An 18,658-nucleotide genomic window follows, 5' to 3' on the forward strand; every position below is an offset into this window, starting at 1 on the left:
TAGCCCCCACTCGCCGCAACTAGAGAAAGCCCGCGTGCAGCAACAAAGGCCCAACGCAGCCAAAAAAAAAAAAGTGATCATAAAGGTGATAAACGTTCAACAGCCCACAGAGGCAGGATGGGCCTGATCGGTAGCAGTTGCAGATTTGCAGATTTGCATTTGGAAAGGGTGCTCAAGATACCAACCCCACCGGCTCTGAAAATCCAATGGAGCCAAAGGCAACAGAGCCAGCTCCTGCCGGGCACTGTGTCTCTGACTCCAGAGCGAAATTATTCTTTGACTCATTACATTAAAAAAAGAAAACCCTGGGGACATATGTAAATGTATAGCTGATTCACTATGTTATAAAGCAGAAGCTAACACACCATTGTAAAGCAATTATACTCCAATAAAGATGTTAAAAAAAAACCCAACATTAACTTGCTATAAATAAAAATATAAGTATGGCTGTTTAATATCAGGAAACCTGAGATTAATTTCCTGAGATTTAATCTCAGGAAACCTCGTTGAACAAGTCACAAGAAAGACGCAGCAGATCATTTATTTACTCTTCATGCAAAGATAAAATAAAAGAACCAGTTTGTACTGATAGCTTTAAGATTGTTTTAAGATTTTAAAAAAAAGTCAACACTTTTCCGAGCATGAGGAAATAAACCTGAGCAATATACAGGAGGAAGAGATCACCATTCAGAATATATATGACGTTTAAGCCTTTAAGTGGGTGTGATTATCACATATTAATAACCTTTCCTACGTCTGCTCTGTAAAGAGAGAGTGTTCTCAGACTTGACAGCAACACAATATCCTCTAGTCTAAGCAGGAAAAGCTTGCACCTTCCTCGGATTAGTTTCAGGTGAGTCCTGCCCCAGCGAACATTCTCACCCCTGGTTTCTCTGCCCTCGGTGGCTGTCACTCCCTGAGCCTCTCGCCAGTTATAGGGTTGGTTGAAGTTTCAGGAAATGAAAATTTGATCCCACTGGCGGCTTTCCCAGTTTAAGAGCCCTCTGAAAGGAGTGATGAATCAATGCCCGAAATCCACGCTCCCTATTCATTCAAGATCCCTAACTGCGGGAGACTAGGAAGCCAGGAGCTCAAGGGGCACCGGGAACGCGGCCGGGAATTGTCCCATGAAAGCCCAGGACCCAGAAGTAACCGCAGCACAATCCTATCTCACCCAGCGATCCCACGGCCCACAAACCCTTAGAACCCAGAACACCAAGTGTGCCCAGATCGGCTGCATGGACTTGGGAAGGAAAGACGAGAGTCGTGCCACCTCTAACTCTCTGTGGCCAAAGACAAAGGAAGGGGGAAATGTCTCCCTCGGGAACTGGACCTGACGGGAGACGCTCTGCTGCCCAAAAGGACCAGGAGATCACATTCCGCGTGGTTCATCTTCGAAACAGGCAATTCCACGCCCACACAAGATAGTAAATCTCTAACTGGTTTCTGAAAGGAGCAAGACAACCCAGATGGTGAGAGACAACACTGCTTCTCCAATGTTCTTTCCTGTCAGTTAAAGGACACATGATTGTCCTCGATTCCAGAAAGCCAGCCTCAATGAAGCACTTTTCCTTGAAGCGACAAAGAGCATGTGTGCCAAAGCTTGGTCCTCCTCTTTGTTCCCGGCAAGGTCCCGCTCCAACTTCACCCACTTGAGTCACACAACAGAGCACGGCTGTCCCAGGCCACCCCGGGCTCTCCTTTCAGAGGGCTGACTCATGCCTCGAGTCACCTGCCCGGCCACCACTCAACAGGATGGTGCCGTGGAATCCTACCAGCTTCCCATGAAGTAATGAAGCTATTTCCAAACAAGAAGAGCCTCTCCTTATACTGTAGTGTCTTTCCTCTGGACCTCAGAATGCATTTGCTGGAGGTTTATTTTGAAAACTACCAAACCAACGCAAATGAGGTCAGCCTCATAGATACTGACCCACATCCGGGGGGTCAGGGGTTTTCCCTATAATGAAGGCTCCACTGAATTCCCCCTGACACACCGTTCACACAGGGGCTCCTGCACTGGACCCCGCCAGGTACCTTCGAGACGCTGGTGGTGTGATGAGGTGTGATGGGTGAAAGAAGCTCCACCTCCCTTGACCTCAGATTCAGTATCCCTTCTGCAAACTCCCAAGCAAGCAACACCAACAGACACTCCCTCTCCGATGATCCATGACCAGTGGAACCCCTTATGCCTCAACCACTGCACAAAATCACCTTACATGTAAAGATGTTTTCGTGTCCTGTTGGGGACAAAATGCACTGTTAGAGGGAAGGTAACAGACTGTGGTGGATTTAAGTAACAGTTCAATATAAACAAGTATAAGACCATCAGAAAAATGGCACACACTGTGGTTGACACAAGAATGAGAGAAAGAGGGAGAGGGAGAGAGAGACAGCAGCTCGGAAGTACTGCCTGCATCATCCAAGTTTCTTTTTCTATGAATGCCTCTTGGTCCAAACGAGATTACAAACTTTTTAGGGCAGGAATTGGGTCTGGTCCTATTTTTTTTTTTTTTTCAAATCTAGCTTTGTACCATACAAAGAAAGCATTCCCATATATATATATATATATATATATATATATATATATATATATATATATATATGCATCCCAAAGGCCAAATGAGTAAGATGAAATTTAAGAGAGAGAGTGACGGAAAGCCTGCACCTGGACAAAAACAGCCTCCAAATTGAGGATGTGGGTGACCTCACAGGTCCAGGTGTACAGAGCTGACTGCATGCCGAATATGACAGACAGGCCGGAGAGGTGTCCCAATCCCTCTAGGAGGGAGGAGGCCTCGACAAAGTGCAAAAGCCACTGTCTACGGTTTGAAGAACTTGCCCAAGTCAATCTGTGAAATGGGCATAACATGTCAATGGGGTTTTTGCCAGGATTAAGTGTGTACGTGTCCTAGCACCGTGCCCTTCACATGATGAGCCCTCAGGAATAACATAATGAGAGCAGCTAAGGGACTGCTGTGTGGAAAGGGGACTCAGTTTTTTTCTGTGAAAATCCAAAGGAAGAATCCAGGATCAAACTGGTCAGAAATATCAGGAAGGCAGATTTAACTCAATCCAGGGAAACCAAGTTTCCAACAATGAGAAAGTTTCAATATCGACTGGGTTGCCTTGGAAGAGAAAACAGTTCCTCAAACCAAAAACAAAGTTTGATCCAACACTGGAAGGTCGTTTCTCCAGCACATTCTAGAACCAAATTAGGCTTCAGTTGCGAGGCCAGACATGACGATCTTTTATTCTTTTTGATGGGGAATGCAAAGGATAAACTCCAAACGCATCCCTAGAAAACACAGGCTCCATGTGCCCCACGTACAGATCAAGTCTCCAACGAGGCCAGGTGTGAGCCCTGCCGGGAGGGCCCCTCGGGAATCAAGGACCTTAAAGGGATTCTGACATGGGGGTCACATACAAACAAGTAATCACGAAGCCTGGGCTTAGTCTCGTCTTCCAGATCAGAGCTCACTAGAAAATATTTCTCTAACAAACGTCTACTGGAAGGCCGGGGTCTCTCTTCCCAGGCCTACTTGGTTGAGCTCCCAACGACTCCGTCCACTCGGCCCTCGCATGAGTTTCTAGACTTCAGCTGGTGCCTTTCAAATACTTCCTGCTTTCATGTCGCACTTCTGTACCCTCACCCCTCCTGCACCCTACCCCACCCCACTGATGCCTGATGGTGCACACAAGCTAAATGCCTGCAGTTTCCACCCGCAGCAAGTCCTTCCCTCCTTCTCCTTGACTTGCCTCTAACAGGAGCAAAAAGCATGTCCTTGGGTCACCTTCCCTCTTCAAAATCCAGTTTACAGTCCCAGGAGCTGCCCACACACACCCTCACCAGAATATCAGCATCGGCCGCCCTCCCTGGATGCCTCTAAGGCTGCCCGTGACATTTTTCACTCTCCCAGTTCCTCTCCTCCCGACCGCTGACCAGGGCACACCGGGTCCTAGGTCCCCTGCCCTTCCTCCTGACCTCAAGCTCTGTCTCTGGGTTGTTCCCTGGAACTGCCTGTGCGATCAGCCGAGCCCTTTGCTGCTCCATGTGCAGTTGGGACCAGGATGGTCAATGACACAGGGGGCACCCGGAGTCCCCTCCCACACACCCAGGCCTACAGCCCGGGGGGGGCTTTCAAGCCAGGGTTCCCCAAGATGGCCTACGTATAGGTCTCCCCATCCCTGAGCTAGGAAGGGACTCACCAAGCCTGGCCCAATTCACATCTCAGCGCTCAGGTGTGTGACACCCTTGCTCCCTGTCCCCAGAGGCCACTTAGCTTGTCCTGGGGCCGGCCCAGTGGCAGGGGTCCCCTGGCAGGTGCCCTGGAAACTAAGGAGGGACCAGGAAAGGCAGCAGAGGCTCACCAACTGTGGGAAAAGCAGCGGCACCCCAGGAGACCCAGAGCTGTGAGAGCGGCAGAGGGCGGATGGGTATGTGGGACTTGAGGGCCCCTTCTCCGTCCCCCACTCAAGCAGGGCCAGCTTCCCCTCCTTAGGTAAGCGAGGCTGACCAGACACTATGTTGAGCCAATCGCCTTTCCTTTCTACTTCCCTGCCTAAGGCTCAGGCATGACCCCTGGTTCCCAAGCCTGGAACTTTCTGGGGGGCTTAGAAAAAATAGATTTCCTGTTCCTTCCGAGTCTGATGCAGCAGTTGAAACCAAGGCGATGACCCCAAATGGTTACAAAGCCCCCCAGAACTCCTGCCCCAGGCTTAGATGGAAAAGAGTGACAGACACCAGCCCGGAGCCCTGGCTTGTACATCCTGAGAGACTCTCGTGCCCCAGGCCAGGCCCAGAGTCGCAGTCACAGTATGCTTACAGGATGATGATATTGACAACCGACATAATGTCCTTTGTGTGTCGAGGCTTCATTGCCTGCAAGACATTTTCACCCTTGGCCCCATCACCCGGGGAGGTCAACCCTCTGCACTGCCCCAGGCTCTCCTGCCCAGGTCACCCCGGAAGCGGGCAGCACGGAGCCCAGGTGGGGCTCTGCTTTTGGATTATGGGGAAGCCAGCCCGGCTGGCGAGCAAGCCCCTCTCCCATGAGGGGTCCAGGCATCACTCAGCTGCCCTGGAGCCAGGTGGCCTGCCTGCATCCCCAGGTCTCCCTACAGGTCATGGGGCCTGGAGCAAGTTATGTCACCCCTCTGCCTCAGTCTCCTCTCACCTGAGTTAAATATATCATAAAGAGCTTGGAATGATGCCTGGCTGGAAGAAAACGCCACATCCACATTTGCTGTTATCATGATAACACCAGTGAGGCCCAACTTTCTCCTACAATTAAGGCGACTGAGCCCAGGGTGCGAGGGGCCAAGCTCCACGCCATCTCCTGGGCTCTGGAGGCTCCCGGCAACCACACAAACTTGCTAGAAGACTGACCTTGGAGGCGTCAATAAGAAAGACGTTGCTGGGGACCAAACAGACTTCAGAGTCAAGGACAAAGCCCCCTGCTGCTCACCAGGTGATATTTTTCAAAGCAGAGAGGGAGGTGTGTCCGCAGCCCATCTCCAGGCAGAGGCCGCCGCCACCGCAACTCCCGGACTCCTGTGTTGAGTGCTTGCTGGTGCTCCCTGGCCTTTCAACCAGACCTCAGGGGTCCAGCAAGCTTGGCCGGGGTGGGGAGACGCAGGCCTGCCCGCCTCTGGTAAAGCTGAGGACGGGGAGCATCCCTTCAGTGATCCCTGGCCTCCCCAGCCCCTCCACCTCACTCAGCAGCAGCAGTGCCTGCGCCCCCAGGTCCCTTGGTTGTGTAAGCCCTGCGCACGCTCCCAGCCCCCTTTCTCCTCCGGGTGCGGTGGGGTGTTAGCTCCATCCTCACTTCTGGGAGAGCCTTCTCCGACCTCCCAGGCTAAGTCGACAGCCCTCCCCTCGCGTCAGGTTTTCTAAACACCTTGAAACTCTCCCTAGCAGCCTTTGTAATTTTCCGTCATTTGTTTGGCTGTCTGCAGCCGTGAGCGCCAGCAATGCCTGGATGCACTGGCACCCCGGGTGTGCCCCCTACCGTACTTGGCCCGGGGACTACCGCGCGGGCTTCAATCCGGGCGGGCTTCGCAGGCTGGAGGCAGAGCGCTGGGGCACCCCAGCCCGATAGGCAGACCTTGGGTCGCAATCCTTTCCCTCCCAAACGATCCACTGGGATTCCACCTGACAGGCCCGCCGCCTCCTGGGCGTCCGAAACGGAAGTGAAACGGATTCGGGATTCGGGATCACGGCGCTGTGCCCTTCGGCGGGGCGGGCCCTTCGCCAAAGCCCGGGCTCAAGCCAGTGCCGGCGGCCACCTGCAGCCAGGCCCTCTGGGGCCTGGAAGCACGCAATTTGGGGCCATAAGGCAATTCTTCCGCAGGGCCCACGAAGCCGCGGTAAGGGCGCCCACTATGTGGCTGGCGCGCTCAGCCTCCCGGCCCCGGTCCGGGGTCCTGCCATGGACCGAAGCGCCCGGGTGCCTGGCCTTGTCCCTGGCAGGCAGCGTGCGCCTAGAGACCAGGACCACTCCTCCCGGGGCGGGGGTGCCCGGTGTCCGGGCTGCCCAGCCCTGATCGTCGCCTCCGGGTCTCCGCAGTGGGGCTCGGGCTGTGGGCAGTGCCCTCCCGGGGCTACCGAGCCGTTAGCACCTCGCCCGGGGACCCTGCGGGCCTGTCCCCGCCGCGCCGGCCGTATCGCTCCCGGCATCTCAGAGAGTTTCCAGTTTCTCCCTACTCCGGGAGGGAACCAAGAAGCAGGAGTTCAGGTAACACTACGGGGCTGCAGAGATTTTCCCAAAACAAAGAAGCGGAGGGACAAGCCTCCCTCTTCCTCGTCCCCAGCTCGGGGCCCAGAGGACAGGGCAGCAGGAGCCGACTTCAGCCGAGGGGCCCCACCCCGAGGGACCCCGCGGCACGCCTGTCTCCTACCAATTGGCTAAGGACCCGCAGGGCGACCTGTCCCGGGGCGACTGATGCCAACGGGGCAGCCGGGGACCTCTGACCCGCGCGCCAAGGCGTCCCAGGCGCGCGCAGCCCTCCTGACCTCACGCAGGTCGCTTTGCTCGGCTCAGCCCCGTGCGTCCCGCGGGCGGGAGGACGCACCTGCCGGGCAGGAGTTGCTCACACCTGGCTTCACCTCCCGCTGCTCCCACCCAGCGCGGGGGGCGCCCAGGGCCTCCCTCGCACCCTGGACCCCCAGCGCCCGACCCCGCCCAGAGAGCCCACCGCGCGCGCCGCTCACCTGCGGAGCTCGGGGCCCGGCGCTCCCCGCCCCTCTGCCTTCCGTCCCCTCCTCCGCCTCCTCCGGAGTCCCCGATCCTCCCCGGCTCTCGCTTTAATCCGGGAGGCGGTGTCCGAGTGGCCAGGGTGACACCCCTAAGCGCCGGTCCCGGGTCACCTCGGGCAGGGGGAGGGGACGGACCGGAACGGCTGTCCCGGGCGGGGCGGCAGGAGGAGGGGTTTCTTCCTGGGAAAGCCCGGGACGCGCTCTCGGCGGGACCCAGAGGGAGCCCGGGGACGCTTCCGTCCCCAGCCGGCCTTTTAGGGTTGGGGAGGAGCGCATCTCCCTCCCCACTTCCCCTGGACCGAGCCGGTCGCCGGCGCTTCGCGCCCGAACACTCAAGTCTGGATTCAGGAGGGAGATTCTGGGCAGCGCTGACCGAGTCTGGTACGACCCGGCCCAGCCCTGGCGCTGGGGACCCGCTTGGCCTCTGTGCCCTCGGAGAGGACCCAGGAGTCTGCTCCCAAGGGCCGCTGGCCCGGACACTAGAGCCCAAGACGCAGCCCTCTGCGCCGAGCACCCTCCCCAGTCCTCTTGGGCGGCTCTTCTCTGCCCTCAGGCCCCAAGTCCCTTCCCCTCCCTCAGAAGGTCCCCAAGAGTGGCTTGAGGTCTTCCCGCCCACCTAAGGCAAGAGACGGGGTGAGGAAAGAGGGTAAGATAAATCTTGCCTCTTTTTAAGAGGCTCTTTTCAATGCTGTTTGCAACACGCAAATTAACGTGGATTGCTTTAGAATCAGGTAGAAGCAGAAGAAAGCCCAATTCATTCCAAGTCACATGCTGCGTTGGCTCAGCACTCCTTCCTGAGCAGGTGACCTGGGGCTGGACTTTCCTAGTAAGTTCTTTCCACCCTCTCCTTTGGCTCCCATCCTTATATCCACAACAGGAGACCATCCTGCATTTGCCCCAGCCCTTTCCGTCTCTCTCCCATCACTGGTGTCCAGGTTGTCCAAGTAGAAGACCCTTGAGGACCGTCTCCAGCAGATAGGTCAGGTCAGGTGGTCTTCTGGTGGCGACTCACTTATTTCTGTTTTAAATAGCGTAATTGGAGCCCTCTGGGAATGGCACCATGGTTCCAGCCAACCCCAATGTCCACCTACACACCAGGCGGTATGCGTGTCCGTACTTTCATCCCTCTTGTGGTTGTTTTCTCACTATCCATTTTCCCTTCTTTTGGCAACTTTCCCGAACTTCTGTTGGAGTTTACACATCTCCCAGGAGCAGATCGCCGGCTTGGGGAGCCAACTCCACCCCACTGCTAGAGGGGAGCACGTGGCCAGTGTCTGGCTCAGCAGCTGAATCCCTTCCCTGCCCGAATTCATGCTTCAGGGAGAACACAAAACCCACTTTTGGCCAGTGAGACTTGGAAGAGAGGGTTTCGGAGGTTTGGGGTCAGGGTGGGGAAGCTGGTATATTTATTTATTTATTTATTTGTTTTTGCGGTACGCGGGCCTCTCACTGTCGTGGCCTCTCCCGTTGTGGAGCACAGGCTCCGGACGCGCAGGCTCAGCGGCCATGTCTCACGGGCCCAGCCGCTCCGCGGCATGTGGGATCTTCCCGGACCGGCGCACGAACCCATGTCCCCTGCATCGGCAGGCGGACTCTCAACCACTGCACCACCGGGGAAGCCCCAAGCTGGTATTTTTTTACTCTTCTGCTGGAGCTTCCAGAGACCCTCTTCCTTGTGCTTGGAGGAAGAAGAAGCAAGTAGTCACAGGAACAGTTGATAACCATCTTTCCATCACCAGGGACCTAGTACCAGGATGAAGATAGCTCCTCCACCAAAAAGCACAGCATACACTTCACACCATTCAGAATGGCCGTCATTAAAAAGTCTACAAATAACAAGTGCTGGAGAGGGTGTAGAGAAAAAGGGAACCCTCCTACACTGTTGGTGGGAATGTAAGCTGACACAGCCACTATGGAGAAAAGTATGGAGGTTCCTTAAAAAACTAAAAATAGAGTTACTATATGATCCTACAATCCCACTCCTGGGCATATCTCTGGAGAAAACTCTAATTTGAAAAGATATATGCTCCCCAATGTTCATTGCAGCATTATTTACAATAGCCAAGACATGGAAACAACCAAAATGTCCATTGACAGATGACTAGATAAAGAAGATGTGGTACATATATACAATGCAATACTACTCAGCCATAAAAGAGAATGAAATAATGCCATTTGCAGCAACATGGATGGACCTAGAGATTATCATATTAAATGAAGTAAGTCAGAGAGAGAAAGACAAATATCATAATGATATCACTTATATGCGGAATCTAAAAAAATGATACAAATGAACTTATTTACAAAACAGAAATAGATTCAAAGACATAGAAAACAAACTAAAGGGGATAGTGGGGTGAGGGAGATATAAATTAAGAGTTTGGGATTAACATATATAGACTACTATATACAAAATAGATAAACAGCAAGGACCTACTGTATAGCACAATACTCAATATCTTGTAATAACCTATAATGGAAAAGAATATATATATAAGTGAATCACTTTGCTGTACACTTGAAACTAACAGAACTTTGTAAATTAGCTATACTTCAATTAACCTCCCCCCCCCCACAGCATAGAGATGACAAGAAACCCAATTCTTGAAGACAGCATTGAACAACTGAATCCAACCAGCTCTGAAGCTAAGCACCCTTTACCACATCTTCCATGAACACAAGTGAAAATCAGAATTCTCAACCAAGGGGAGTAGCCATAATACAACGAAAACAAAACAATATTATTATAGGTTAAAAATAAGTAGCAGGGGCTTCCCTGGTGGTGCAGTGGTTGAGAGTCCGCCTGCCGATGCAGGGGAACGGGTTCGTGCCCTGGTCCGGGAAGATCCCACATGCCGCGGAGCGGCTGGGCCCGTGAGCCATGGCCGCTGAGCCTGTGCGTCCGGAGCCTGTGCTCCACAACGGGAGAGGCTACAACAGTGAGAAGCCCGCGTACCGCAAAAAAATAAAAATAAAAATAAGTAGCAGAATTCTGTTCATGGCAATGTGCAGGCTAGATATCCTGAAATAATGCTCATACTACAAAATAACCAAAAGGGCTTGATAGAATATATATTGTTACTATTCTTTAAAATTGCAGCTGATTTTGCAAGAAAACTTGGAAAATACTCAGCCACAAAAGTGAAGTGGGAGCAGATACGCAGGGAAGTCAGGGTCATGGCAGCCATCCTGAAATCACCTAAATACCTCTAGTCCTGCAGAGTTTTTTGGGCAGGGGATGGGGTGAATGACAAACAAAGTCACAGGCCTCAGCAAGGTGGGAGGTTGCTAGGATACCACAACGTCAACACCCAAAAGCCCTACCCTCAGAAAAAGGATGATTAAAAAATAATTGTGTCTTCCCCACTGATGGGTGATGACTAATAAACTTATCTATATCTTAGTCCTAGCTCTCAGTGGAGGGGAAGCAATGCTCTCCTGAGAATTGATAACTACCAGCAAGCCCTCTTAAGGAGAATTTAAGTTTTGAGCCCTAATTCCCACTATCTTTGCAGTCAGAAAAACATCAAGTCAAGAATTTAATCAAAAGTGGCCCCAGATTGGCAATGTCCCAGGCACACGGCAGAAGCAAACTCATAGCCTCTCTAGTGGAATGCCACTTGTGATGGATAATTTTATGTGTTGACTTGACTAAGCTAAAGGATGCCCAGGTAGTTGGTAAAATATTATTTCTGGGTGTGTTTGTGAGGGTGTTTCTGGAAGAAATTAGCATTTGAATCCATAGACTGAGTAAAGATCTATCCTCAACAATGCAGGTGGACCTCATCCATTTCTTTGAGGGCTTAAATAAAACTAAAAGGCAGAGGAAGGGCCAATTTGCTCTCTCTGTCCAACGTAGGACATCCATCTTCTGCTTTCCAACATCAATGCTCCCGGCTCTTAGACCTTTGGACCAAGACTAAGTTATGCCACTGGCTTTCCTGTTTCTCCAGCTTGCAAACAGCATGTCATGAGACTTGTCTTCCATAATCAGGTGAGCTAATTTCTATAATAATAAACTCACACACATATACACACACACACACATAACATATCTCTTACTGGTTCTTTTTCCTCTGGAGAACCCTGACTAATACACTCCTCAACCCAGGAGAAATTCCCACACAGTCAATTAAAATGAGCTTAATTTAATTAAAAACAATTAAAATAAGACATCATGAAAAAAATCAACAAGCATAACAAAAAGTGGAATCAGACCAGAGATATTGGCATTATTAGACACAAATGACAAAATGAGTATGTTTGCTAAGTGAAAAAATAAAGCAGAGACTCTAAAAATGAATGAGAAGCAAGGATTGTTTAAAATTAACAGAATTAGGGGTAAAATACTAAATAGAACTTCTAGAAACAAACAAACAACAATGTAAATTTTCAATAGCTGAAGATGGAATTGGTGACTTGGAATATAGACCTGAAGAAATTATCCAAAATTCACATAGAGGGACAAAATTATTTTTGAAAACATGTGACAAAGAAGCTAAGTGGTATGGAGAACAGAGTAAGAAGATCCAAAATATGTCTGATTATACCTCGAAAATGTGAAAATGGAGAGAACAAAGGTAAAAGCAATAATGATTAAATTTTTTTTCCAAAATTGATAAGTCATGAATCCTTAGATTATTGAAGCACAACAAATTCTGAGAAGAAAAAAGAGGAATCCAGAGTTAAATGTAATATAGTGAAACTGCAGAACTCTTAAAATGAAGAAAAGATCTTAAAAAACATCCTGAAGCAAAAGACCTAGCCCCCAGATGGAAGACAGAATATGATGGAAAAAAATATTCAAAGTGTTAGAAAAAAAATGACTGTCAACCTAAAATGTTATATCCTGTAAAAATGTCCTTCAAGAAAGAAGGAAAAGACATTTACAGCAAAACCAAACAGTGTTGACCACAGCAAAGAAACTTGAAAAGGATGAAGTCCAGGAAGAAGAAAAATAATCCCAGAAGGCAAGTCTCATATGCAAAAGGAAATGGTGAGGCAAGAATAAGATAAAAATGTAAATAAATCTAATCAAATATTGACACCATTAAAAAGCACCATTTATAATGGTTACTCTATAAAGGTAAAGCAGTGACAGCAACAACAAAAAGTAGAACTAAAATATTGGAAAATGCTTTAATTCTGTTCCTCTAAGTGGGAGGAACAGAATTACAGCATTGTAATAATTGTAATCTTCTGGAGGAGAATAAACACATAGATTAACTTGAGACTTCTTTGAGCATGCTTGTTAAAAGGCAAATCGTAAAAGAATAAAAGTAGAATGTATGTTGACCTAGTCCAAACCCAAAGAAGAGAAGAAAGAGATAAGGAAGAAAACACTCAGTGAAATTTAACAAAATAAAGCAAAGAAAGATGAGGGGAGGAAGAGAAGTAAAATCAAACCCAGAAAACAATAAGACAAATAGAAAGCATAAAATATAAACCTAAAAATATATACAAATACATCAGTAATCATAATACATGTAAGTACTCCCAACTGTCCAGTTAATATGAATAGATTTTTTTGAAAGATATAGATTATCAGATTGTCTAATTTTTAAAGACACAGAAACATGCAATTTATGAGACCTATGTAGAATGAACATATGTAAAAGAAAACTGGCTTGGCTAATTTAATAATGGACAAAACAGACTTTTGAATAAAAAGCTTTATTGAGAATAAGGAGAGTCACTTACTAATGGTAAAAGAAACAAATCACTTGACAAATATAACAGTTGTGAACTTGCCTATACCTAACAACATAGTCTCCAAAAAATGTACAAAGAAAAATGTATAGAACTGCAAGATCTTTTCAAATCCACCATCATCTCTCTTAGTCATGATAGGTCAACCAAACAAACAAACAAATAAAAATTCAGTAAAGATATAGAAGATTTGAACAATGCAGTGAGCAAACTTTACTAATGGACATATATAGATGCCTACACCAAATAATTGGCCAGAGGATTTTCCAGGTTAATTCTTAGAAAGAGTTAAGAAACACAATATTTCAGTCTTTCAAATATCTTTTCCAAGGAATAGGGATTTAGAAAATACTCTCCAGCTCATCAGAGCCTAAGCCAGCAGAGAAAGTTCAAGAAAAATTATAAGTCAATCTAATTCATGAATATAAAAGTGAAAATCCTTTAAAAAATTAGGAAAATGAATGCAGCAATGTATAAAAAAAGATTACGACTAAATTGGGTTTGTCCTAGAAATGTAATACTGATTTCATGTTAGAAAAGCTATTAGTATAATTCAACACAATAACACATTAAAACAGAAAAATCATAAAACCACCTTAATATATACAGAAAGAGCATTCAATAAAATTTAAAATGCATCATGACAAAAGTCCTTTGCAAAAATAAAATAAAAGGAAGCTTTCTTACCTGATAAAGGAGATTTGGGGAGAAATGAAGCAGGAATGAAAGGTTTTGCTCCCACACTTGTTACTGGTCAGCTGGCTCACCTCCTCCATGAGGCAGTGACCAGGCCCTTCCCCCGACCCTCCCACTTCTGTGACTCCTGGTCACATGTGTTTACCTCTGTGACAATGAGCCCCTCCCCCTCAGCTTCTGCAGGACACCCCTGTCAGGGTCAGGGGCAACAGTCTAACCTTGTGGACTACAGCTTGTCCTTGCCTTCCCCCATTTTACACCTGTTGTGGACAGAATTATGAATCCCAAATTCATATGTTGAAGCCCCAACCCAATGTGACTGTATTTGGAGATAGAACTTTCAGGTAATCAAGGTTTAAGGAGGTCACAGGTAGATTGGTGATTGATAGGATTGATGGCCTTATAGAAAGAAGATCTCTTTCTCTCTCTCTCTCTCTGTACACACCGAGGATAAGGCCATGTGAAGACACAGCAAGAAGGCAGCTGTCTGCAAGCCAGCAAGAGGGTCCTCACCAGGAACCAAACAGGCCAGTACCCTGATCTTGGACTTCCAGCCTCCAGAACTGTGAGGAACAAATGTCTGCTGTTTAAACCACCCAATCTGTGATTTTTTTTATGGTGGCCTGAGCAGAGTGATACGAAATCACTCAGTGCCCTGTGGTCTGCGAGCTTCAACATCAGATGAGAACACAAGAACCAGACAGAGACTGGTTAGACAACTTCTTCAAGCACAAGGTCAAATCCTCGAACCAACCCCTTTTGGGGGTTGTTATCATTGTACAACAGACATATCTTTGCAGATATATCATTGTAGAATGTGGAACACAAATTAAAACTTAGTGAGGGCTCCAACATGGAGGAAGCTTGAGGACATTATGCTGAGTGAAATAAACCAGACATAGAAACACAAATACTGTGGGATTCTGCTTATATGAGGTCCCTAGAGGAGTCAAGTGCGTAGAAACAGAAAGTAGATGGTGGGTGGCAGGACCTGGGGGCGGGGAATGGGGAGTTAGTGTTTAATGGGGACTGAGTTTCAGCTGAGGAAGATGGAAAATTCTGGAGATGGATGGTGGTGATGGTTGCACAACACTGTGAATGGGCTTTATGCCATTGAACTGTGCACCTAAAGATGGTTAAAATGGTAAATGTCATGTAATGTATATTTTACCACAAAAGCAAACACATACCAGATTGGCAAAAATTAAAATTCCTTGCTACCATGTGTGGCCCAACCTGAGTCAGCTGGAGGAGAAGGGAGGATAAAGGAGGAGGGTGTCATTGGTGGAAACACTTTGAAAAACTTCAGAGCTCTGCAGTAACCTTGAAGTTGTTTAAAACTTTCACCCGGCAATTTCACCCCCAAGTCTGTGCCCTGAAGAATTCTTGCGAAGTGCCCAGAACCTTCTACAGGAATGTTTACAGAAGCACTATTTCTATTGCAAAAGCCTGGAAACAACCTAAATACTGATAGGAAACTCCTGTCAGTCCCTTCTAATGGGAAAAGAAATAAGTATGTATTGATCTATTCAGATGATGCAATTAGAATGGGTAAACTACAACTGTACCCATTACCATGGATAAATCTCACAACATGTGGAGTAAAAACGCAAGTTGCAGGGGGACAACATACAGAGGATTCCATTTATATAAAGTTCTAAACATTCAGTATTAAATAACGTTTTTAGAGGTATATACATATATGACAAAACTGTGGAAAAGAGAAAGAAATGGATAAACACCCAATTCAGTATTGGGGTTTTCCTCCAGTGGAAATGGATAGGGCTCAATGTGGGGGGGAGATGAAAACTGGGGGGACTGGACATAATGCATAACGGATCAGTGATAATATGCTTCTTAACCTGGATGGTGACTACCTAGTAGGTGTTCTCTTTATGTTTTCTTTATAGCTTTCTGCGTTATATATATGCTATTGTATACATGGAATATTTCATAATTTTACAAATGATGTGATATCATTAAACAAATCGGTTTTAAAATGTGTGTAACTGAACATGACTCCCCTGATGGGAATGATGGAGCTAGTCACGATCTGTCAGTGATAACACCATCTCTGGTCCCACACTGCTTAAGGTGGAGATGATAATTCTGTGTTGTGGTGTTTGTTTGTTTTTGGCTGTGCCGCATGGCACGTGGGAATCTTAGTTCCCCGACCAGGGATTGAACCCGTTTCCCCTGCAGTAGAAGTGCAGAGTCTTAACCACTGGACCACGAGGGAAGTCCTGTGCTGTGGTTTTGATGCCCACCTGCTCCAAGAGTCCCATGGATACCCAGACTCAGAAGGAGCAAAAAAGAATCGAGCCGATTGAAATACAGGGATGCAGGACACAGAGAATTTATTCCAAGCCAAAATGATGGGGAGGACTCTTCAGAAGACACATGAAGCCATCCCTGGGTGAGCTCAGGACCTTTGGCCCATCCTTCTGAAGTGGATGAGGCCCCTTACCCAAACGCCACTGCTGGAAAAGCGTCTCCTGTGGTTGCTTGGTACAGGCTCTGTGCTTTCAGCAAGTTCTTTGGGTGAATCCAGATCTCACTCGTTCAAACAAGGAAAAAGTTTTCAATGTTTGTTGTTTTTCATGGCTGGAGCCAGTTGTAAGGCTTTGTTCCAAGGTTTGGCGTGTCCTGGGTCTCTGGCCCTGTAAAACTAACAATTATCCTTCGTTAAACATTTACTGTGCCAGGCACCACACTGGAGTTTCCACTACCTCATTGTGAGACAGGTACATTGATTTCCCCATTTTACAGCTGAGGACCCTGGGGCTCAGGGCAGGGGGCAAGGGGTGAGACTTGACCTGCCTTCGACACACAGGTGGGGCTGAGGCTAGAACTGGGTCTACAGGTTCAGCCATTGCTTGGGTGGCTGCATCAGACAGGGGCCGGGGATCCTGGCATGAGGATGTGGGAGGGGCCGGTGTTCCCAGTCTGTCCCAAGTCCTACTGGCCCCCTTTGCCCCAGAACCCAGGGAGAGACAACTGCAAGGGCACAGCGTGTGCCAGGGGCCGGGGGAGCACCCACAGCAGCTGGCAGTGAATGAGGAGCAGCCCACCCTACCTCCTGCTTCCCTCTGTCGGCCTCCTCCAGTGCCCTGGGTCCCATGCATCCGAACTTGGCCCTCCCCACCCAGCTGCTCTCACCTCCACGGGGAGAAACCCCGCACCCAGGGACCTAGGACCGGGCAGTGGTGGATGTGCACTCACTCAGGTCAGCAGGCCTCCTTGAGCCTGGCTCTGGGGGCTAAGTTCCAACTTCGTCCCCAACACACAAGATTCATAATGATGGACAGAAAACAGGACAATGGCAATAAAAAATGCCACTTGGAAAAGGGCAGGAGGAGAGCAGCCTTTGGTGCCCCTCTGGTCATCCCTTACCCCCTTCCAGTGGGGAGGACCGGGACTCCCTGCCCTGCTGTCGTCCTGAGAGGTGCTGGTGGCCCCCAGCTCTGCCCTGGAGTGACTTCCTTTTGCAATTCCGGGCGGAGGCTTTATGGCTTTTCCATGCTGCATGGGACATCTCTGGAGATGCATGTTCCAGGTCTGTGGCCAGCTTGCTGGGTTTTGGTTTCCATCAACCAGTTCTGGTCAGACGGGATCCTCACAGGTAGACCCAGGCCTGGTCCTTGGCCCTGACTGGCCGGTGGCCTGGTGCAGACAACGAAGGGTGCTGGGGAGGGACCCCACTCGCTCCCGGGGCCTCCCCTGTGCCGGCCAGGCCAGGGGCATGCGTCACGCTCTGGCTTTTTCCATGATTCTGTGACTTGTTTTCTTGCTTGATATTCTTTCTCTTCTCAAGAATATGAACTCTTGAACTGATCGGTTTATTCACCCATGACTGTCCCCTCTCACAGCGAGGAAGTAACCCTCTAACTGCAGGGCTTCTGAGGGCACCGGCTCTTCCATGACATCCTGGGGGGCTCCCGCTGCGTCCCACCCAAACGCCCACCTCCGGCCCTGATGCACCAGATTCCCAGACCCAGGACTCCCCTCTTCCAGGAGGGCATCTGCACAATGACCGCTGAGTAGGAGGTCTCTGCTCCCCAAGGGGTGGCCCAGGCCTCTGTGGTGACGGCACCACAGCTCAGCCCATCCCCTGTCCAACTCTGCTTCCTTCACTCCCAAAACACTGACCCCAGTAACACTCCTCAAGAAACTTCCCGCCTCCCAGGGAACCTGGCACAGGACAGAAGTCACTTAACCTCTCAGTGTCTCAGTGGAAAAGCCACAGAGAGGAAGTTTGGTTAAAATGAGTAACAGCATGTAAAAGGTTTAGAAAAAGTATTACTCTCACCCAGTTGTCACTACTGGTAGTACTACTTGTAGTTCTCAGCACACACCACCTCCCCCTAAAACATGACCTGCTACCCCTCTTGCAAAACCTCTGCCCTGACTCGGACCCACATCGTCCTGGCGACGTGTTCCTGACTCTCGAGATGGTACCCATACGCCTAAGAACCATAAATTAAGGGCATTCACTTCCTACGTATGTGAATTCATCCAATTCTAATTAACCCACTCTGGATTTAACCCCTTGATGGAGGAACCGTCAACCTCAGCCTGGTGAGTTTCAAGCTCTTTCTCTTGTCAAACCACATTTCTACCTCGGAGCACCAAAGACTGCTATCATCAGACCCCCCAGTACCTAACCTCTGTCAAGAGCCCAGTGGATTGTGTTTCTATGCCTTAGTGAGTGAAAGAGTTTTTTTATTAGGTCAAGACTAATATTTTCATCATAGTGTTGAATGCCAACATTTTCAGACAAGAAATGGCAGCAGAACTGCAGGTAAAGTGTAAATGCAAGCCTATATACAAGTGCCTGCCATGCCCTTTAAAGCGTTTTAGTAGATGCCCCACTACTCTCACAATAACAATTTATTGTTCAATAAACTTCCCTAAAGGTCAGGCAGCAGAGTTACATTTCAAGCCCACATCCTGAGCTTTTTGAAAACCGCAGAGTTGAATGAAATGTTATATACGGCC

This window comes from Hyperoodon ampullatus (genome assembly GCF_949752795.1).
Source record: "Hyperoodon ampullatus genome assembly, chromosome: 5".
In the NCBI taxonomy this organism is placed as follows: domain Eukaryota; kingdom Metazoa; phylum Chordata; class Mammalia; order Artiodactyla; family Ziphiidae; genus Hyperoodon; species Hyperoodon ampullatus.